We start from the raw sequence: 23,840 nt of genomic DNA, 5'->3' as shown, positions 1-23,840 counted from the left end.
GTATTAAATTGGGGTTAGGAGAATTCTGACATTCATTTTGAAAATTTCCTATTTTCTCCCAGTTAAAACAAAGGATTTCTTCTGTTAAAACTTGATATTGCTTGTTTATTAAATTCTTTGGGTCTTTGAGGAGTAAATCATGTACCTGAAGTGGACGTTTCAGAACTTGGCTGGGTCAACTGCAGTCCTACCAACTGCTGCTCAGCCTGCAGATATTTCTCCTTCCAGTCTATTGCAGTGAAGTCTTCATGGGCTCTGGGAGTATTTTCAGATGCCTTTAACAACTACAAACTACTCCTACTCAATGGCCTTCCTTTTTCTACTTGTTCTTGTCAAAGTTTTCTCTTTTGTTTATCAGAGTGCTCCCTTTCAATGGATCTCACCTCAAAAAGCAGTGTGGCATCAGAGATGCTCTTTTTTCTACCACTACAATTAATCCCTTTTAATAAGAGTGTATTTAACAAGGATTCATGCCAACAAGCACGCAAAAATTGATCTTGTATATAAGAGTCCATTTCAGTATCTTTTACCCCAGCAGCATCCAAAATTTCTTGGGCTATTATCTGTAGTCTAGTCAGGTATGCAGCAGGTGGTTCTCTAGTGTGTTGGTGAGTCTCAGAAAATGAAGCCTTAAGCTCAGTTGTGTTTATGACACTTCCATATGCCGTCTCTAAAATCTCAAAGCATTCTACAGTGGATGCCTTGCTACCAGCTCCTAAGGCCACCTTCAATGATGGGGGTAATAAAGTCAAAAGAAGGAAGATTATTGAAAGTTTATCAGAAATCTCACTGTCTTCCATCATCTCTTTGGCTTGTGCTCGCCAAGTAGGATAATCTACTTCTCCATTGGGTCTGGATGAATTACCCAAAAAACATTTCAGTTTAAATTTCACATCAGTCACAGTTTCATTGGCAGATTTCAGCACTCTCTCTAACAAAAGATGTTGCATGTCAGGAGGGAGACTCACAACAGGAGAAAAGGCTTCTATTGGTCCTCGGTCTATACCTGATGTAGCATCTGTTGACAACCTAGTCTGTCTATCACACACAGGTGTAACCACAGCTTGTCTCAGTCTTGAACCCTCTGTCAGAATACACAGAATATCCCTGATTCCTGCACTGAGGTACTCTGGGCACAGAACCAGTGGATACAAATGGCAAAACCTCAGAATGAATAGGAGTCACATCCCATTTCTGCCCTAGCTTCTGCAACACACATTTCCTTCCTATGTGTATGACAGAAACAGAGTCTTCAAATTCACGGAGAATCATATCTTTTTTGTTCTCCCTTCACCCGCCACATATTAGTCACATGACCAAAGATTCTAATAGCTGTCTTAATTTCTGCTGTACTATCAACAGGGGACACATCGCTGACCAAAATGTTCCTATAGGGATCTAACCCTAACTGTGTACAAGTTTCCATTATCTTAATAATATTAATATAGTGCACAAATTCAATAATATTCAATAACATCATATTATTTTATAACTAACTGCAATATTCCTCAAAAGAATTCAGAGGAGAGCTCTGAGCAATCCTTAAGTCCCTGTCTCTTCGAGTGCCAATTTGTAACATTTGGGTGGGCTAGAATTCACTTCATTTCCTATTTCCAGTGCCTTAAAAAAAACCCCAACTCCCATAGAAAGTAGCTGGAGACCCAGAGTTCAGTCTCCAAGGATTTTCAGCAAGGATTGCACAGGGTCAGCCTCCCCACATTCAAGTCCCAAAAGCAACTAAAGAAATGAATTTAATTAAATAACTTTATAAAATCTTACGATAAAGAAACAAATAATAATCTAAATTTTTACAGCATGACATGGCTATTTTATAATCCACAGACATAACCTTCACAGTTATACATAAACATAAATAAAGAAAACAAAATAAAATCCGAACAGTTCAGTCCCCAAAGAAATACAGTGAGAAGAAACTGAAAGTTCCCCAAAGCTTAGGTTTTGTTCACCTAAGTCTCAGTTAGAGTCTTTGATCACCAACATCTTCTCTCTACTTGCTTGTAGGAATCTTCAGTTGTAATCCAGGCAGACTCTTCCTCTGCTGAAATCACTACTACCCAGTCAGCTAACTGATTAACCAACCACTCAGTTAAGTATATAGATTTAAAGAAAACCCTGTTACAAGAAAATGCAAAATGGAGAATAGGAAAATATAAATGACTCTTCCCCCCATTGCTACATTTAAAGAAAAGTTGGTGAATCAGACTAGTTGAGACAATTTAACTAGAACAATTTGGCTGAAATCAAAACAACATTCAAAGCATACAATTAAAAGAGAGGTTATTTTTCCCTCCCAATTTCCCCTTGCTATAATTAGCATTCTCCATGCTTCCCTGTTAGAGGGTTAACAATTTCACTAACCTGCTGCAAAATACTTCAGAGTTAGGGACAACATCCTGCTTTCTGCTCCTGGGCTCAGATTCTCCCAACTCACACAGGGCACATAAACTACTGCTTCTACGGACACAATGTTCTGAAGATTCAGAGCAGGCTGCGCAGCGGGGACAGGAGGACGGTGAAGAAATTTGGCAGCATGTGACCTCCAGAAGAAGAAAGGGGAGCGTCCATGTACCAGCAACGCAGATACAGGTAAGCAACCGTTTTCATGTTCTCTCCACAGGTACTAAGGCGCAGAGTGGACCAGATGATACATCTGAGGGAAGGGAACAGAAGGAGACTCCGCCGATTGGAAGGCATGGGATACACTGTCCTAGGGATGGGGGTTCCACGACCACCGCTCCCAAGAGAAGGAGGCGGGTGGTGGTGGTTGGGGACTCTCTCCTCAGGGGGACTGAGTCATCTATCTGCTGCCCTGACCGGGAAAACCGAGAAGTCTGCTGCTTGCCAGGAGCTAGGATTTACGATGTGACGGAGAGACTGCCGAGACTCATCAAGCCCTCAGATCGCTACCCCTTCCTGCTTCTCCACGTGGGCACCAATGATACTGCCAAGAATGACCTTGAGTGGATCACTGCAGACCACGTGGCTCTGGGAAGAAGGATAAAGGAGTTTGGCACAAGTGGTGTTCTCGTCCATCCTCCCCGTGGAAGGAAAAGGCCTGGGTAGGGACCGTTGAGTCATGGAAGTCAACGAATGGCTCTCCTAGGTGGTGTAGGAGAGAAGGTTTTGGATTCTTTGACTATGGGATGGTGTTCCAAGAAGGAGGAGTGCTAGGCAGAGAAGGGCTCCACCTAACGAAGGGAGGGAAGAGAATCTTCACAAGCAGGCTGCCTAACCTAATGAGGAAGGCTTTAAACTAGGTTCACCGGGGGAACGAGACCAAAGCCCTGAGGTAAGTGGGGACGTGGGATACTGGGAGGAAGCACAACCAGGAGAGTGCGAGAGAGGAGGGCCCTTGCCTCATACTAAGAAAGCAGGACAAACAGCAAGTTATCTCAAGTGCCTATACACAAATGCAAGAAGCCTGGGAAACAGGCAGGGAGAACTGGAAGTCCTGGCACAGTCAAGGAATTATGATGTGATTGGAATAACAGAGACGTGGTGGGATAACTCACATGACTGGAGTACTCTCATGGATGGATATAAACTGTTCAGGAAGGACAGGCAGGGCAGAAAAGGTGGGGGAGTTGCACTGTATGTAAGAGAGCAGTATGACTCCTCAGAGCTCCGGTATGAAACTGCAGAAAAACCTGAGAGTCTCTGGATTAAGTTTAGAAGTGTGAGCAACAAGGGTGATGTCGTGGTGGGAGTCTGCTATAGACCACCGGACCAGGGGGATGAGGTGGACGAGGCTTTCTTCCGGCAACTAACGGAAGTTACTAGATTGCAGGCTCTGGTTCTCATGGGAGACTTCAATCACCCTGATATCTGCTGGGAGAGCAATACAGCAGTGTACAGAAAATCCAGGAAGTTTTTGGAAAGTGTAGGGGACAATTTCCTGGTGCTAGTGCTGGAGGAACCAACTAGGGGCAGAGCTCTTCTTGACCTGCTGCTCACAAACTGGGAAGAATTAGTAGGGGAAGCAAAAGTGGATGGGAACCTGGGAGGCAGTGACCATGAGATGGTCAAGTTCAGGATCCTGACGCAAGGAAGAAAGGAGAGCAGCAGAATACGGACCCTGGACTTCAGAAAAGCAGACTTTGACAACCTCAGGGAACTGATGGGCAGGATCCCCTGGGAGAATAACATGAGGGAGAAAGGAGTCCAGGAGAGCTGGCTGTATTTTAAAGAATCCTTATTGAGGTTACAGGGACAAACCATCCCGATGTGTAGAAAGAATAGTAAATATGGCAGGCAACCAGCTTGGCTTAACAGTGAAATCCTTGCTGATCTTCAACACAAAAAAGAAGCTTACAAGAAGTGGAAGATTGGACAAATGACCAGGTAAGAGTATAAAAATATTGCTCGGGCATGCAGGAGTAAAATCAGGAAGGCCAAATTACACCTGGAGTTGCAGCTAGCAAGAGATGTTAAGGGTAACAAGAGGGGTTTCTTCAGGTATGTTAGCAACAAGAAGAAAGTCAAGGAAAGTGTGGGCCCTTTACTGAATGAGGGAGGCAACCTAGTGACAGAGGATGTGGAAAAAGCTAATGTACTTAATGCTTTTTTTTGCCTCTGTCTTCACGAACAAAGACTGCACTGGGCAGCACAGCATGGGGAGGAGGTGACCAGCCCTCTGTGGAGAAAGAAGTGGTTTGGGACTATTTAGAAAAGCTGGACGAGCACAAGTCCATGGGGCCGGATGCGCTGCATCCGAGAGTGCTAAAGGAGTTGGCGGATGTGATTGCAGAGCCATTGGCCATTATCTTTGAAAACTCATGGCCATCGGGGGAGGTCCTGGACGACTGGAAAAAGGCTAATGTAGTGCCCATCTTTTAAAAACGGAAGAAGGAGGATCCTGGGAACTACAGGCCAGTCAGCCTCACCTCAGTCCCTGGAAAAATCATGGAGCCGGTCCTCAAGGATCAATTCTGAAGCACTTAGAGGAAAGAAAAGTGATCAGGAACAGTCAGCATGGATTCACCAAGGGCAAGTCATGCCTGAATAATCTAATTGCCTTCTATGATGAGATAAATGGCTCTGTGGATGAGGGGAAAGCAGTGGACATGTTGTTCCTTGACGTTGACAAAACTTTTGACACCGTCTCCCACAGTATTCTTGCCAGAAAGTTAAAGAAGTATGGGCTGGAGGAATGAACTATAAGGTGGACAGAAAGCTGGCTAGATTGTCGGGCTCAACGGGTAGTGATCAATGGCTCCATGTCTAGTTGGCAGCCGGTATCAAGTGGAGTGCCCCAAGGGTCGGTCCTTGGGTCGGTTTTGTTCAATATCTTCATTAATGACCTGGAGGATGGTGTAGATTGCACCCTCAGCAAGTTTGCAGATGACACTAAACTGGGAGGAGAGGTAGATATGCTGGAGGGTAGGGATAAGATACAGAGGGCCCTAGACAAATTAGAGGATTGGGCCAAAAGAAATCTGATGAGGTTCAACAAGTACAAGTGCAGAGTCCTGCACTTAGGATGGAAGAATCCCATGCACCGCTACAGACTAGGGACCGAATGGCTCGGCAGCAGTTCAGCAGCTGGATATGAGTCAACAGTGTGCCCTTGTTGCCAAGAAGGCCAATGGCATTTTGGGATGTATATGTATGTGCATTGCCAGCAGATCGAGGGACGTGATTGTTCCCCTCTATTCAACATTGATGAGGCCTCATCTGGAGTACTGTGTCCAGTTTTGGGCCCCACACTACAAGAAGGATGCGGAAACATTGGAAAACATCCAACGGAGGGCAACAAAAATGATTAGGGGACTGGAACACATGACTTATGAGGAGAGGCTGAGGGAACTGGGATTGTTTAGTCTGCAGAAGAGAAGAATGAGGGGGGATTTGATAGCTGCTTTCAACTACTTGAAAGGGGGTTCCAAAGAGGGTGGATCTAGACTGTTCTCAGTGGTAGCAGATGACAGAATGAGGAGTAATGGTCTCAAGTTTCAGTGGGGGAGGTTTAGGTTGGATATTAGGAAAAACTTTTTCACTATAAAGGTGGTGAAACACTGAAATGCGTTACCTAAGGAGGTGGTGGAATCTCCTTCCTGAGAAGTTTTTAAGGTCAGGCTTGACAAAGCCCTGGCTGGGATGATTTAGTTGGGGATTGGTCCTGCTTTGAGCAGGGGGTTGGACTAGATGACCTCCTGAGGTCTCTTTCAACCCTGATATTTTATGATTCTATGATTCAAAGCAGCTGCCCTGACTGCTTGCCCTCATGGGGTCCGACCCCAGCAACGGGGAACCTATTGGTGCATACCCAAAACTACCATACCCATTCCAGAAGCTTCTGGATGTGGAGTGCTTAATCTGCGTAGCAACAATGACCCAGACACAACTCTCTCCTACATCGCCCCAATGGGTCTCTTAAAGAGATATCTCCCTAATAGGCACATGGGTTACACTTACAGCCTTCTCTCAGGAAATATCTCATATACATTAATTGCTAGTACTGTCTACCTTCCATTTCAGATGATCTAGTAACTACTGACTTGGAAGCATGAATCACATGAAAACATTCAAAAACAACAACAGAGGAAGGCAAAGTGCACATTTACAACAAAGTCCTAGATCTATGGAAACATTTATGTACCCACATAACTTTATTCAAATAAGTAGTTCCCAAAGAGAGCTACTTATATGATTAATGTTATGCAAACTAAATGTTTGGAAAATCTGGAGCAATTTTTTTCATTTATGTTTTGGAAAGTTGGTCCAATTTAGAATTTATCAAAAATAGTAAGTATGTTTCTTGGAAACAAATAAATACATAACTACACAAATGCGTTTTCTATATTTTTTTGCACAAGACATTTTGAATTTGTTTCCCTGTTTTTTGACAATACCACCAAATACTGATTTTGGGGGGATTTTTTTTAATCCCGCACTTCTCTCTTTTTCCTATTTCCCCTTTCTCCTCTTTTCCTTTTTGCCACTGAAAAAAAAAAAGGCAGATAGAAAGCAGGGAAAAGGGTATGAAAGAAGAAAGAACAAAAACCTGGACTTTTTTTGTTTTTAGATTCAAAAACTGAAAAAAAAAAATTTGGTTTTCAGTTTGTTCATTGAAAAATCAGAGATTTGTTAACAAAATTATTTATTTTTGAATTATGGCCATTCTTCACTGAAAAAAAGTATCAAATGATAATATTTTATTAGCTCCAATCCAATTTTATGAAAAATCTGTGAAGCTGCATCAGATTGTTTTAAAATAAAACATAAATAGAACCTTTGTTGAGCAAAATTTACAAAGTTTGGAGCTCCATTCTGGCAAAAATGAATTTTCATATGGAACAACGGAACATTTTAAAATGCTGCATGCTCTGATATGAGCATGCCATTTTCACAAAATTTTAGCAAGATGTGACATTGTTCATTCTTTTTACACATCCCAACTGTATTAATATTATTGTTGAAACAGCACCTAATGACAGACCCCCCACTAGGGATAGCCCCCCTATCATAAACATACAGCTAAGGGTAGCCTAGAATTCCTCCTTACCTGTAAGGGGTTAAGAAGCTCAAATAGCCTGGTTGGCACCTGACCAACAGGACCAATGGGGAAAGAAGATATTTTCAAATCTTGGGAGGGGGGAAGGTTTTGTTTGTGCTCTTTGTTTTGTGTGGGGGTTCTCTCTTGGGACTGAGAGGAACCAGACAGAAATGCATCTTCTCCAACCCATCCCAATCCAAGTTTCCAGTATTGCAACCAGTATAGGAAAGCCAGGCAAGGCGGATTAGTTTATCTTTTGTTTTTCTTGTGAATTTTCCCTGTGCTAAGAGGGAGGTTTATTCCTGTTTTCTGTAACTTTAAGGTTTTGCCCGGAGAGGAATCCTCTGTGTTTTGAATCTGAATACCCTGTAAAGTATTTTCCGTTCTGATTTTACAGAGATGATTTTTACCTTTTTTTTTAACAAATCCTTCTTTTAAGAACCTGACTGATTTCCCCATTGTTCCAAGACCCAGGGGTTTGGATCTTTGATCATTTTGTAACCAATTGGTTAGGATATTATTCTCAAGCCTCCCCAGGAAAGGGGGGGTAAGGGCTTGGGGGATTGCTGGGAAAAGAGGAACTCCAAGTGGTCCTTTTCACTGATTCCTTGTTAAATCACTTGGTGGTGGCAGCATTACCTAAACCCAAGGTACAAGGGAGAATTTGTGCCTGGGGAGTTTTTAACCTAAGCTGGTAGAAATAAGCTTAGGGGGTCTTTTATGTGGGTCCCCATGTCTGTACCCTAGAGTTCAGAGTGGAGAGGGAACCCTGACAACCCCATTGTACCAGGCATATTAAAAACAGCAAGCAACGACCATTGCTACCCCTGAGATCGCACAGAGTAGGATTTAAATAATAAGGAATGGATAATAATTAAATACATAAATATACAAATGGAGACAGGAGGAAGGTGAAAGATGATAGTAGAGAGTTCCAGTGAGTCCAGTAGTCACATGGGGTGGGGTTTTAAAATGCACCTAAATGTTCTGGGAGCACAAGTGCTATTGAAAGTCACTGTGGCTTGTGCTATTAAGTTGCTTGGTCACTTTTTAAAATCCCACCCACAGACCTGTAGACATAGTAATAAAACCACAGGCAAAGAGGCCAGAAAGTGACTATATAGTCAGACTTTCAAGAAATGTCTTGGTTACTGGTATATTATTCTCTAAATTAGTAACTTGTTTCTTCCATACAGCGTGTAGTCTCTGAGTGGGAGACATGAACATAACATTTCTTTATACACATGGGAACATACACATGACTTTCTAGTAAACATTGGCCTGCATTCAGGTCAGTGTTCAGACCTTTTGGTTACAATTGTTGTGGATGCGATAAGTGAGAATATATGAAGGGAGCCACCTTGGAACATGCTTTCACTGATGACTTAATAGTATGTGCGGGAGATTGTGAGACCCTGCAAGCCAATTCTGAGCAGTGACAATAAAGTTTTAAGCAGCTGAACTTACAGTTGGTAAGACTGAGGCTATGATGACTGGGGGAAGATGACTTACCCTAAAGAATGTCACAGGGAGAGAGCTTAGAAGACTGAGAGAATTTAAATAAGTTACTGATGTTGGTGGCCTCCTGAGTGACACCTGGCATCTTACTGAAGCTGTTTGGTGCAAATGCAGGAGCTGACTCCACTTTTCTGTGACAACAAGATGCCAATGAAGTTAGTTTCATACACTCTAATTTGACTCATGTTAATGTACAGAACAGAGACTTTGCTAGCCAAAAGAAGGGAAACCAGTGTTCTCTCCACTGCAGAAATGTAGATGTTGAGATGTTTAAATGGTTGGAAAATCCATGTTAGGAAACAAAATGAGGTTGTGAGGGTCCTAATGTGGATTGCTTCAATTGAAGACAAGCTAAGGGAGGGCTAGGATATGTTGGTAGGGTATATTCTATGGAGATCTGAGAGCTATATCTGTAAGATGGCACTTGAAATGATTGTGGATGGAAGATGACCAAGAGAAAGAATAAAGACAGGGTACATGGACACAATATCAAAGGACCTCAGAGAGATTAATCTGCATGAAGCCTGATGTATTATCATGAATTTTGGAAGAAGGCTATAAAAGTCGATGATCCCAAATAGGGAAGTGGCCTGAAAAGAAAAAGAAGAAGATGTGGACACACATCCTGTAGAAAAATAAATTCATCTTCTCAACTATCTATTTTGCATCATTTTAGGTTGCTGCTTTTACTCACAAAGCTTATTATCTTTACAAATGCTTAGGAATAATTTATGCTGGGAAGAGTTTAGGTGAAAAACACAAAATGAAAGGGGAGATTCTAAAATGGAGAGAAACACTTCACTGTGGAGGCACTGACATAGTACGTGACAAAAACTGGATCACCAACCTGAAACTGATCTGCTGTGTCATTTTTAATTATGTTAAATACTGAGCAGGATGTACAACCACATATATTACATCAGAGGGATCTGGAAATCACACTCTTATTTTTAATCAAACCTTCTGCAAAGAGGAGTGAAATTCTCAGGCATAGAGAAGCACATGAATTAAGATGGGAAAACTGACAAGGGAACCATTATACATAGGAAAAAAATCACAAGAAAAGTATATATCAGAGCACATCTCCAAGCTTCAACTACAAAGCATTTCAAAGCAAATTTCTGGACTGGAACATCTTCAAACTTTGCAGTTATCTTCTAGCTCTTTAATGAGCTGAATAAAAAAATTAGGAACCCACAACCCCACAAACTTTAGGAATGTTTGGATCTTAGTCTTCACTTGGAGGCTGAGACCCTTCTCATATGTGTGATAACTCTACTGGAAACGTTGCGGACTGAATTTTTCCATGGTAGCGGCCAATGTATCTTAGTTTAATTTGGAATGGAAAATAGACAATGACAATTCTTCCCCAGCCAATCTATCCCTGGTGTGAATAAACTCCACTCGAATTGTCAAATGATGGTCTCTCCTCCTTATGGACTTCAATAAATACACCTGAACAATAATAAAGTGATGCCTCAGACTTCATATAAATTGTCTTCTGCTGTATTTATAGACAAATGAAATAGAAGTTTACACAAAACAATTGGTGAATTTGAAAATAACCAAAGATTATAACATTAGCTCCCAGGTTTTGGTGAAAGTAAAAACATTGGAAGCTCATCAGAAACTTATTCAGACTATCCAACACACTATAGTTGAGATAGCAAACTGGAAATTTTGCAAGAACAGGTTTTCTTGGGAGATTTCTGGTAATTGGTTCTGACTGGTCCCAAATGTCACAAGGACAGATTTTATCATAGTTTAAATACTAGGGCTTTCAGCTGGCATGATGAAGTTCAAAAGTGCCTTCCCTCCATTCACAAAATATCCTAACGGGATTTTTTTCAAACCTCAACAAACTCTGGGTGCTCAGTTGCTGTTTCTCTCCTTCCTTCTATAAACTAGGGCTGTGTGTTCTCACAGACTGCTTAGCTTTGCGTTTCTGTTCAACTCTATTCTAACCAGAAGTGACAGATCTTCAGGAGAATGTTTATAGGATGACCAAAAAAAAATCAAAAACTAAAACTTGTTAAGGACAATGGAAAAAGGAGAAGAGGGGTGGGGGAGAAGAGGGAGAGATTTCATACAGAGCTACTGAAAAGAGCATTTGTTCTGAATTCTTGCTTATCCAAAGCAAGCATTCTTGCTTATTACATCTCTCCTGTAATGCAATCCAATTTAATAAGCACCAGGTTTAAAACTAACATAAGGAAGTATTTCTTCACACAATGCACAGAAAATCTGTGGAACTCATTGTCAGGTGATGTTACGAAGACGAAAAATTATAAGTGGGTTAAAAAAAAGTATTAGATAAGTTCATGGAGGATAAGTCCATCAAGGGCTATTAGCCAAGTTGGTAGGGGATGCAACGTCATGCTCTGGGTTTCCCTAAATCTCTAATTGCTACAACATGGGACTGAACAACAGGGGATGGATCATTTGATAATTGCCCTGTTCTGTCCATTACCTCTGACGTATCTGGCACTGGCCACTGCTGGAAGACAGGATACTGGGCTTGCTGGACCATTGATCTAACCTAGTATGGCCATTCTTATGTTCATACTTTAGCTATATTGCATATGGATTATTTTTGGTGGATTCCATTTTCAGAGTAAAATATTTTTTCATCCTAGAGTTTTCAACATTGCCTATCGCTGTAGTATCTAAGTGCGTCCTTGATAAATTATATTGGCATAGTGAGGCCTCATAAAGACTTTTGTTCTTCTCCTTTCTCTGGTTTTAGGAAGACTGGTTTGCAGTTCTTCCTTTGATGGTTGAAAGGGGCCCAATCTGTTCTTTTCAACTAATGTTATCAGAAGGAACATCAGTCACCAGCCACTGGTGCCTCCATTCTAAATAAAAATATTTAGAGACTGAAAATAAGTCTACAAGAGTATATATGACAAACTGTACTAAAGTGGCAGAACAGTTTCATTGAACTGATCGATTCTAGGCCTCAGGAATAAAAAGTGTAATAAGTGTACTTACCAATTTAATAGGAGGAAAGTTAGATGTTCTTACAAACTACAAAGGTTTTGTAAGTACACTAGCTTCCTTTAATACCTGGCTTTGGGGAAAGAATTGCTTGAAACACAGTAGGTAACCAAACATCATACAATAGATTTAGAGCCCAACACCTTTTTTAGCAGGTTGAATTCTGCCTCTGTATTATTATTGGTAATATTATTGATGATTTTCAAGCTGTCTTAGTACATCTACTAAACTGAAATAATTGCTGTGTGTATTTTTACCTTTGCTTCACATAGACAAGGTCAAATTAACATAAGAAAATATGCAGTGCTGACACACGTTAATTACCATTCTGTGCATTCTGTAGATAGTTTAACCATCATTTAGTATTTCGTTGGTAAATCAGTATTTCCAGTGGGAATAAAACTGTTAATATTGCAACCAATATGAGAAACCATAGATTTACATTAAGGTAGTGGAACTGCTATAAACTAAGGTCCAGATTGTGAACCCCTAGTCTCTCGTTAATGAGTAAATAAACATATCAGCATTATAGTTGGTTCATGTTCTGGTGCCTGCACTGCCAAATGGTTGCCCTCCACAGAAACCAGTTAAACCAGAGTGGCTCATCTGTAAAATGGGGCTAATAATGCATCCTTTCCCCACCAAATGGTTGCCCGACACTAGAGTGATCAGATCAAGCTATTGATATTCACAGTTCTCCATCCAGTGGCCAGACTGGCTGTGGATTATCTGTGTATTTCCACACCTGAGTCTTGAACCACAACCGAATTTGCAACCCTCAGAATTCTGTAGGCTGCAAATCTAAGATGTGATCAGAGAGGAAAGCCCACCTTGTGGTTAAAACTCTGAACTAGAACTCAAGACAGTTGAGTTTGGAACAGTGAGATAAAGTGACTTGCTTAAATAGGCACAAGAAGGCCATAGTTAAACCAGAGTGGCTCATCTGTAAAATGGGTCTAATATGCATCCTTTCCCCCCATCCTTTGCCTGTCTTATCAATTTAGATTGCAAGCTCTCTGGGGCAGGGACTGTCTCTTACTATATGTGTTTGTACAGCATTTAGCACAAAGTAGCCCCACTTGTCACTACTTCAATATGAACACTAATTATCCAAAAGAGAATTTTTTTTCTCTAGCTAAGTCATATGAGTTCTTAGTTGGAAGTGGCTCTTTGAATACCATACACCATGATCAATGTGTACTTGGTTTATAGGGATGGAATTAAAGCTATTGCTAATGTATGTGCTGGGATCTTCCCAATGACTATTTCAGCAACAAAGTTCAGTGTGTAAATCTGTCTAAGTTGCACTGAAGCAGACCAAAGCCTTATGATATTTCAAACTGGACATTTCTCTAAGTTAATGTCAATCTTCTCTCCGCGAAAGAGAATGACCTGGTGCTGACTTGACATGTGTTGACTCAGGAGTTCTCAATATAAAGGAAAGCTACAAATTCAATTTCAGAGCTAAGCAGTAAAAGGTGGAATCTTTCCTCTCTGTGTCCTGTTGCCAAATTGCATCCTAGAAACTTTTGCAAATTGCAGCACATGCTCAAAACAAATTTAATTAAACGATGAAGAAAAAGAAGGAGAGCAGTGACTGCAGAGGCAAGCTGTTTGACTGAAGGGTCAGAAAGGAGAGATAATTGAAGCCCATCATCTTTATAAAGACCATATTTTAAGTAATCAGATGTCATGAGGAGGAGGAGTATAAACACTTAACTCTTTCTGTCTCTATATTGAGAAAACATTACAGAGTGATGCAATATCTAGATTTTAATGGGATGTTAGCATTATTCATGAATGATGAAGCCATGAAGGAGCCATGCAGGTTGGTTCAAATGAGCAACTATAAAATCTTTACACCAGATCATACCATGATGTCCTCTGTATATGTCACCTTTTGCTGGTGTTTTGTCAAGAAAAATAGCTGAGAAATAGCGTAAAGAATTTTAAATATTTTTACAGAGCTATATTTCCCCCATGTTCTTCCACCTTTAAAGCTAGGCTCCCTTTATACAATGAGGCCAACTGCATAGGACTTTGAAGGAGAGAAACATACTATTACATTTCTAAAACATCTAATGTCCCTATTCTAAAGTCCAATAGCTCACAATCCTACAAGGTTAGAGGCAAATTTAGTTTTGCCATTTGGAAGTGGAAGGGTCAGGGAGTTTCTTGGCTTCCTAATAATGCAAAGCTCACGCATCTAGCAGGATGGGTCTTGAGAAATGAGGCCTTGAACCAATCATTTGTGTAGGGTTGGATAGTACCTATCTTTCTCCTCACATCAGTTTAATTTTGAAGGAGGAATTCTACATTTGTAAGGGGAGGAGGAAACATTTACCTGGCAATTTGATTTATTGGAATGAAAACAAACAAACAAAACCTATGTAACTTTTTGGAGCTGCTGAGAATTCTGGACTAGTAGAATTAGTCTCTGTGAAGATGAATTAGATGACTGAATGCAGATGAGGTGATAAAAGGTGGATGGTAAATGCAGTTTAACACTTGGCTCTGGAATTTATTGCATGGATATCACCACTGCATACGCAGTATTTATATAACATTACATGTTGTTATTAGTCGTAGAATATGACAGTAGTGCCTAAAAGGCACAACCAAGTTGGGCCCCATTGTGCTAGGCACTATACAAATGCAAAAATGACACTCCTGGCTGATAGTCAAACACTTGGGCCAGATGCTGACTCTCATTTAGGTTCTTTTGTGCCACCAGAGAAGCACAAAGGGGACTTAAAAACCCTTATTTTTGTAGCCCTTTCAAGCATCCTATCATGGGAGAGGCTTAGGTAGCATACGGGGGTTAAGGTCAAAGAGCTCTGCACTTTGACAATCTTCATCAGCATAATGGCCCCCGGGCAGTTTTATGGAAAATTACTAGCAGCAATTAAAGTCATCCAAGCAAAATCACACAGATTGAAGTACTTAGAGACATTATAACTATGCATTAATTAAAACCAACAGGGGAAAATAAAATAAAATAAATCCTGCTCACTATTTTCTTACATGATACCTTGGTTGAATAGTAACCCAATTAGCAAGAGTCATTTTCATCGTTACGTCTTCACACACATGTTTTGGCAACTTCTATGTTTGCTACAATATATATAATTATTACTGCAAATGAGAGAAACAAAAATTAGATCAAATCCTTTATAGACACTTTGCTGTGTAACGCATAACTTTGTTTCTCTAAGCCTGAATAACATGGTGATATGTATTATAAATTATGTGAGTGTGCTGTTGTGATAATGGGCCTACAAATTTAGCCTATTGTTATTTGATTGCTTAACAGTAATAAGATAATTTCAAATGTTGGTTTTTTTCATATATTGATTATTGGATTATTGTGCACATAGAATGAAAGCGCATTCATTTCAAAATGAATGAAAGTTCATAAGATGTCACAATAACCAATAAAAACAAACGTTGATAGGAAAAGATGCAAAAGCGAGGCAGAAAGGCTGAATTAGTCCAAACATAATGATCTACTGATATAATTCAAAGACAGTGTTAAGATCATATCTGGTACACAAGAATAGTGTGAGACCAGAAATCAATGAAGCAGAAATGGTGAGTCCAAAATTGGCCCATTTGGTGGACAAAATTATTAGTGGATGAACTATTCCACCTAACACTCCATTTGGGGACCCTTAAAATAAAATTTGGGGGAAGGCAGGTTACCACAATGATGGCTGACTGAAAGATATGAGAAGGGAAAGAAGTGAGCTTCACCATCCTGGCTACCACCGTAACCATTTCCTGGGACACCAGACCTTCTTCATCCTAATCCGGAGAGTTGTCCTAAACAGTCTGGGCTAGAGAGAGGGACTCAGATGACATTGCCACCGCCACCAGCTCAGGTTAAATCACAAACACCACTTAGGATGTGAAACTTCTTCATCCTCTGCCTCCCTATGTGTCCTTTTCCTTCTCTGACTTATTCCTTCTCTTTTCTATCTTTCCCCATTTTCCTTCTGTCCAATAGAAGAGTCTGGCTTAGGTGGCCAAAACTACATATTTTGCAACACAGCTATAAGTCTGTGACCAGATAAGTAACTAAATACAATGCCCTAAACAGCCTGACATTGGTACAAGTTTGCCAGCTCTCACAGGGGGTGATAAAACCATGTGCTGTGCCTATGTTCTCTGGAATGTGATAGCTGACAGCTTTTTTCACCAAGTAGTTGTCAAATTGTCAAGAGGTGATGCCATTTTAGATTTAGTATTAGTAAGTAGTAAGGACCCCATAGAAGAACAACCTTGGTTTGAGTGATCATGAGCTAATTCAGTTTAAACTAAATGGAAGAATAAACAAAAATAGCAGCTAAAAACAAAATCTGCAGCTAAGGTCCTTGATTTCAAAAGGACAAACTTAAAAAAAAAATAAAGGAATTAGTTAGGGAAGTGGACTGGTCTGAAGAACTCAAGGATCTGAATGTGGAGGAGGCTTGAAATTACATTAAGTCAAAGTTGCAGAAGCTATCTGATGCCCACATCCCAAGCAAGGGGAAAAAATGTAGGAAAGGTGTGACGGGGTGGGACTCCCCAGTGCAGTGCCCCCTGCTGGATGTCCCAGGGATCAGCTGTGCTAGCCAGTGCACCCTCTTCTGGTGGCCTCAACACTGTCACTTCTGCTCCAGAGACCCACGTTACTCCCAGGACCGCAGCATCCTCTTCATAACACAGCTCTCTGGCTGTGCTGCAGTCTGTGCTCCCCAATTCTGGGGTAATGTCACATTCCCTTGGTCCAGCCACTTCTTCAGTGGTGAGTGGGGGCAGAAGGGGTACCTGGGCCCACCCACTACTCTGGATCCTGGCCCAGGGACCCTGTAGATGTCCGCTGCTTGCGGTGCCCCTTCTGACTCCTCAGTAGATTCCCCTGGGCCACTTCCCCATGGCCTCAGGGCCTCAGCCTGCAAATCCCAGCAGCCCGCCAGGAGCTGCCTTTAGCTCCCTGGGTCTCTGCCTGCAGCACTGCTCTGCCCAGGGTGCTTGCTGCCTTCAGCCTGCAAGGAATCCAGTCCACCTCCCTCCTCAAGCTCCAAGGAGTGACTGAAGCTGCTCTGCTTATCATGGGCCAGCCCAGCCCTGATTGGCTGCTCCTCGCAGCCCCTCTTTGATTGGCCAGCTGCGTAGCCACCTGCGTAGCTTCCCAAGGTCTCTATTAACCCCTTAGAGACCAGTGTTGGGCTGGTGCCCCACCACAAAAGGGTTGCAGCCCAAACGAATGATCAAGCATTTCAACCAGGTGATTAAGAGAAAGCAGAAAGTCTGCAAGGGATGGATTAGCAAGGAAAGCTCTCTCTTGGCGGTCATAAAGTGTAGGGGAAAAGTGAGAACTGCCAAAAGCCAAGCAGAGTTGGGCCTTGCAAAGGATAATAAAAGCAATAGTAAACATTTCTATATGCAAATGTATAAAAAGAAAACAAAGAAAGAAGAACTGGGACCACTAAACACTGAGGATGGGATGGAGATTAAATATAATCTAGTCATGGGACTGTAGAGGGGAAGAGATCAGTGTTCCTACAGATAATTCTTTCCCAGGTGTCTGATTGGTGGGTCTTGCCAACATGCTCATGGCCCAATTGATCACCATATTTGGTTTTGAGAAGTAATTTCTCCCCAGATAAGATTGGCAGAGACCCTATGTTGTTGTTTTTGTTTTCCTCTGCAGTATGGGGCATAGATCACTTGCAGGTTTAAACTAGAGTAAATAGTGGATTCTCTGTAAGTTGAAGTTTTTAAATCATAATTTGAGGACTTCAGTCACTCAGCCAGAGGTTATGGGCCAGAAGAACATAAGAACGGCTATATTGGGTCAGACCAATGATTCATTTAGTCCAGTATCCTGTCTTCTAACACTGGCCAATGCCAGCTGCTTCAGAAGTAATGAACAGAATAGGCAATTATTGAGTGATCCATCCCCTATCATACACTCCCAGCTTCTGACACTCAGAGGCTAGAGACAGCCAGAGCATGGGGTTGCATCCCTGACCATCCAGGGTAATGGCCATTGATGGACCTATCCTTCATGAACTTGTCTAATTATTTTTGAACCCTGCTATAGTTTCACAACATTCTCTGGTGACAAGTTCCACAGGTTGACTGTGCACTGTGTGAAGAAGTACTTCCTTTTGGTTGTTTTAAACCTGCTGCCTATTAGTTTCATTGGGTGACCCCTGGTTCTTGTGTTATATGAAGGAGTAAATAACAATTCCTTTTTTTACTTTCTCTACACCATTCATGATTTTATAGACCTCTATCATATCCCCCTGTAGTCATCTCTTTTCCAAGCCAAAAAGTCCCAGTCTTTTTCATCTCTCCTCATATGGAAGCTGTTTCATGCTCTTAATCATTTTTGTTGCCCTTCTCTGTACCTTTTCCAATTTTAATATATCTTTTTTGAGACAGGGCAACCTGAACTTCACACAGTATTTAAGGTATGGGCATACCATGGATTTATATGGTGGCATTATGATATTTTCTAACTTATCTATCCCTTTCTTAAAGATTCCTAAAGTTGTTAGTTTTTCTGACTACTGCTGCACATTGACCAGAGAACTTTCCACAATGACTCCAAGATCTCTTTCTTGAGTTTTTACAGCTAATTTAGATCCCATCATTTTGAACGTGTTCTTGGGATTATGTTTTCCAATGTGCATTACTTTGCATTTATCAACATTGAATTTAATCTGCCATTTTGTTGCTCAGTCACCCAGGTTTTGAGATTCCTTTATCCATTTGTAACTCTTCATAATTTACTTTGGAATTAACTTTCCTGAATAAATTTGCATTGTCTTCAAAATTTCCCACCTCATTGTTTACCCCTTTTCCCAGATAATTTATGAAATGCTGAATTGCACTCATCCCAGTATGGATCCCTGGGGGACCCCACTATTTACCTTTCTCCATTCTGAAAACTGACCATTTATTCCTACCCCTTTTTTCCTGCTTTTTAACCAGTTACTGATCCATAGGTGAACATTCCCACTTAATCCATGGCTGTTTACTTTGCTTTTCAGCCTGAGGGTCACATCTGGGTATGGCAATTGTATGGCGGGTCATGAATGCTCACAAAATTGGGGGTTGGGGTGCAGAAGGGGGTGAGGGCTCCAGCTGGGGGTGTGGACTCTGGGGTGGGGCCAGAAATGAGGAGTTCAGTGAGAGGGGGCTCCGGGCTGGGGCAGGGGTGCAGGAGGGTGGGAGCCCTTGGCGAGGAACCTTGTCAAAGGCTTTCTGAAAATCCAAGAACACTATATCGACTAGATCACCCTTGTCCACATGCTTGTGGACTCTTTCAAAGAATTCTAATAGATTGGTGAGGCATGATCTCCCTTTACAAAAGCTGTGTTGAGTTCCTGAACAAATCATGTTCATCTATGTGCCTGATAATTCAATTCTGTTTTTACTACAGCCTCAACCGATCTGCTGGGTACTGAAGTTAGGCTTACAAGCCTGTAATTGCCAAAATCGCCTCTGGTGCCCTTTTTAAAAATTGGTGTCCCATTATTTATCCTCCTGTCATCTGGTACAGAAGCTGATTTTAGTGACAGGTTATATTACCACAGTTACAGGTTTCAGAGTAGCAGCTGTGTTAGTCTGTAACCACAAAAAGAAAAGGAGTACTTGTGGCACCTTAGAGACTAACAAATTTATTTGAGCATAAGCTTTCGTGAGCTACAGCTCACTTCATCGGATGCAGCTGTAGCTCACGAAAGCTTATGTTCAAATAAATTTGTTAGTCTCTAAGGTGCCACAAGTCCTCCTTTTCTTATTACCATAGTTAGTAATTTTGCAATTTCTTATTTGAGTTCCTATCTGGTGCTAGTTACTTATTACTGTTTTATTTATCCATCTGTACCCAAACCTCCTCTATTGACCCCTCAGACTGGGACAGTTCCTCAGATTTGTCATGTATGGGAATCTCCCTTACACCATCTGTAGTGAAGACTGATGCAAATAATTTAGCTTCCCCGCAATGGCCTTATTGTCCTTGAGCACTCCTTTAGCACCTTATCTATCCAGTGGCCCCACTGGCAGACTTCCTGATTCTGATGTACTTAAAAATATTTTTCTGTTATTTTGTGTGTCTTTTGTTAGTTGCTCTTCAGATTATTTTTTGGCCTGCCTACATATACTTTTACTTGATTATAGAAGTGGGAGGATGAGGTTCTGTGGCTTGCAATGTGCAGGAGGACAAACTAAATGATCATAATGGTGCTTTCTGGCCTTAAAGTTTATGGGTCTATTAATGTTTGGCATAGATGGGGTACTGAACTCAGACTCTGGTCTAAGTGTGAGAGATGTGCAAAATTCTAACTCAACGCACATAAAGGAAAGTATATCTGAGAGACTGCACTCAGAGAGGAGAAAGAGGTGCACTCAGCTCTGTGACTGAAAGAGAGATTTTCAGATTCCTCATATATGCATAATGCCTTATCCTTTCTTGAGCCAGATTTATTCAAATCGGCAGGAACTGATGAAAATTCATTGTCGGGTACTTAAAGGACTAGATGAAACAATCTGAGAACTGTTAGCAATTATCTTTGAGAACTCCTGGAGGACAAGTGATGTCCCAGAGGACTGGAGAAGGGAAAACATTGTACCTATCTTTGAAAAGGGGGAACAAATACTACCTGGGGAATTATAGCCCAATCAGCCTAACTTCAATATCTGAAAGATTCTAGAACAAATTATTTAACAAACAATTTGTAAGCACCTAGAGGATTATAGGGTGATAAGTAGTAGCCAGCATGGATTTGTAATAAAAAAATCATGCCAGACCAAACTAATTTCCTTCTTTGGCAGAGTTAATGGCCTACTGGATGGGGATGCCATATATATATTGATTTTAGTAAAGCTTTTGACTCAGTCTCATTTGATATACTCATAAGCAAACGAGGGGAACGTGGTCAAGATGAAATGACTATAAAAAGGGTGCACAATTGGCTGAAAAGCCATACTCATAGCATAGTTATCAATGGTTTGCTGTCAACCTGGAGGGCATATCTAGTGGGGTTTCAGGGGTCTGTCCTGGGCCAATACTATTCAGTATTTTCATTAATGACTTGAATAATAGAGTGGAAAGTATGCATCTAAAATTTATGGATGACACCAAACTGGGAGGGGTTGCAAGCACTTTAGAAGACAGGACTAGAATTCAAAACAACCTTGCTAAATTGGAGAATTTGTCTGAAATCAATCAGATGAAAATCAATAAATAAAATAGCAAAATACTACATTTAGGAAGGAAAAATCAAATATTTAAGTACAAAATGGGGGATAACTGGCTAGACAGTGGTACTGCTGAGAAGGCCTTATAGGGATTCTAGCAGATCACAAGTTGAATACTAATTGACGAGATGTAGTAGCAAAAAAGACAAACATCTTTCTAGGCTGTATTAATGGGAATGTCATATGTAAGACATGGGAAGTAATTGTTCCACTCTACTTGGCACTGGTGGGGCCTCAGCTGGAGTATTGTGTCCAGTTTTGGGAGTCACACTTTAAGAAAAGATGTGGATGCTTTGGAGAGAGTCCTGAGGAGAGCAACAAAAGTGATGAAAAGTTTAGAAAGCCTGACCTATGAGGAAACATTAAAAAAAGAAAAAAAACAAAACAAAACCCCAAACCTGGGTTAAAGGTTAAAAAGTTTTAAGAAAAGGAGGCTGGGGGGAGGGGGGAGAAACACCTGATAACAGTCTTCAACTATGTTAAGGGCCATTACAAAAAGGACTGTGATCAACTGTTGTCCATGACTACTGAAGGTAGAGCAAGAAGTAATGAGCTTAATCTGCAGCAAAGGTGATTTAAGTTAAACATTAGGAAAATATTTCTAACTATAAGGATGTTTAAGGACTAGAATATGTTACCAAGGGGCGATGGGGGGGAGTGGGTTATGGACTCTGCATCACTGGAGGTTTTTAATAACAGGTTGGACAATCAGAGATGGTCTAAGTATATTTGGTCCTGCCTCAAGGTCCCTTCCAGACCTACATTTCTGTGATTCTATGAAGTAATTATCTGAGAAGCAATAGGAACAATTTTCTACAGCTTCACTGTTCAGGACAGAGGTAGATTAATGAAGATAATCCTAACTAAATAGTAGTGAAGTCAAAGAGATGCCAAAATGGCTCCTTACTTTGAAGAAACTTCCCAGTAGATGGAATATTTTTCCACCAAAAACCTAGTCAAATATTTATTCACCCACTGTGCCAGTCTCCTAGAGGAGCTAGTTCCATGCAGGCAATCTCCTTCACTGTCACATTTTTCATTTTTTATTCCTTGCTACAATGATATCTATCTTAATATTGTGTGGTTTTTTAATGCAGACAGAATATTTTCCCCTGATAATGTAGTAGGCTAATGGATTTTGCAAGAAAAACGTATATAAAATGTCAACAATAGATAAATACTGCAAATATTCAAAGCGGCAGTCTCAGCAGAGACCTGATATACATCTGTTAATATCTAACACTGGATATGAAAGGCCGTTACTTTTAGGAAATCAGGTTATATGTGCATTCAGTTGACAACACCATTCTGGCAGTTTGGTTATTGCTTTGAATAGATTCTAATTTTTTGACCCATTACATTTTCCCATGTTTTTTCAGACTAGTTCAAACCCATCCACTGTTTGATGGTTTCATCTTATTTACTTATTGTTATTACTGTTATAATTGGGTGTGCTCGGTTGATTTTCCAAAGAATCACACACATTTTGACTCAGTCTCTCATGTTGGAACCGCAATAAATTTGTGGTGGGTCGGGATTCAGGACCTCTGGTGTAGCTGGGTGAAGGATGCCAGGACTGGAATAGTAGGTAGTGTAATGGAAGACAAGACAGATGTGCATTAGCGGATCTGTGTGTGAGTGAAGCTTTGAAAGTCTGTTTTACGGCAGGACTGAGGAATATTTGGCAGAGCTGTTTAAAGAAAAACTTGCCTTTGTAATACCTGACTGACACCCTCATATTTATGAGCACCAAATTCATAAAATGAGTTTTGAAGGAAGACATTTAAAATGACTTTCCAAAAAAACCCTAAATGTATATTTCAGTGATGTCTTTAGAAATATTCTAGTGTGATTCTCTGGAAATTTGTTCGACACAAAGCTATTGTGAATTGTCTCAAGTACCTCTCCCTGTTGTATCAAGCTAGCTTGTATTAAATCACTTAGCCCTTTTGAAAATCTTCTAAATTTTCATCATTTAAGTTAAAAATACAAATAATACTTTACTGTCTTATTCTTTGTCATCTTTTTTTTTTGGGGGGGGGTCTCTTGAAAGCCATAGATCTGCTGTTCCTCTGGAAATAGAGTATTACTTCTTTATGAACAACAAAAGGCTGACAATGTCCAAAGTTAAAGCCGATTAGCCCTGGGATGGAGTTTGCTGTCTTATAACCAGAGATGCTGAATAAGGAGTGTGGGGCATGGAGGAGAAAGGAATGAAAGGGGCTTGAAGAACATTGCCATTTCTATCACTGAAGTGTCATGCTTTCAAACATGACTCAGAGAATAAGCTACAAAAGAAGCTTTTAATTATAACAACAGCCAGTGAACTATAGGAGAATGGTGTAATATGTCAATGAACGGCAGTATCCAGTGGGTTTCAAGCATTACACAGGGCTTTTGAACAGAAGGAACAAGCACATCTTTAAAAGCTCCAACAACGGCACTGAGAATCAAATAGTTTTCAGCTTTTATATGACTCTGATAGTCTAAGATATTACACAAACATGCACCCAAAACAGCACCCAGAGATGCAAAATAAATTTTTCCTCCAGAT

This window comes from Chelonia mydas, chromosome 6 (genome assembly GCF_015237465.2).
Source record: "Chelonia mydas isolate rCheMyd1 chromosome 6, rCheMyd1.pri.v2, whole genome shotgun sequence".
In the NCBI taxonomy this organism is placed as follows: domain Eukaryota; kingdom Metazoa; phylum Chordata; order Testudines; family Cheloniidae; genus Chelonia; species Chelonia mydas.
This window is presented reverse-complemented; position numbering follows the sequence as displayed.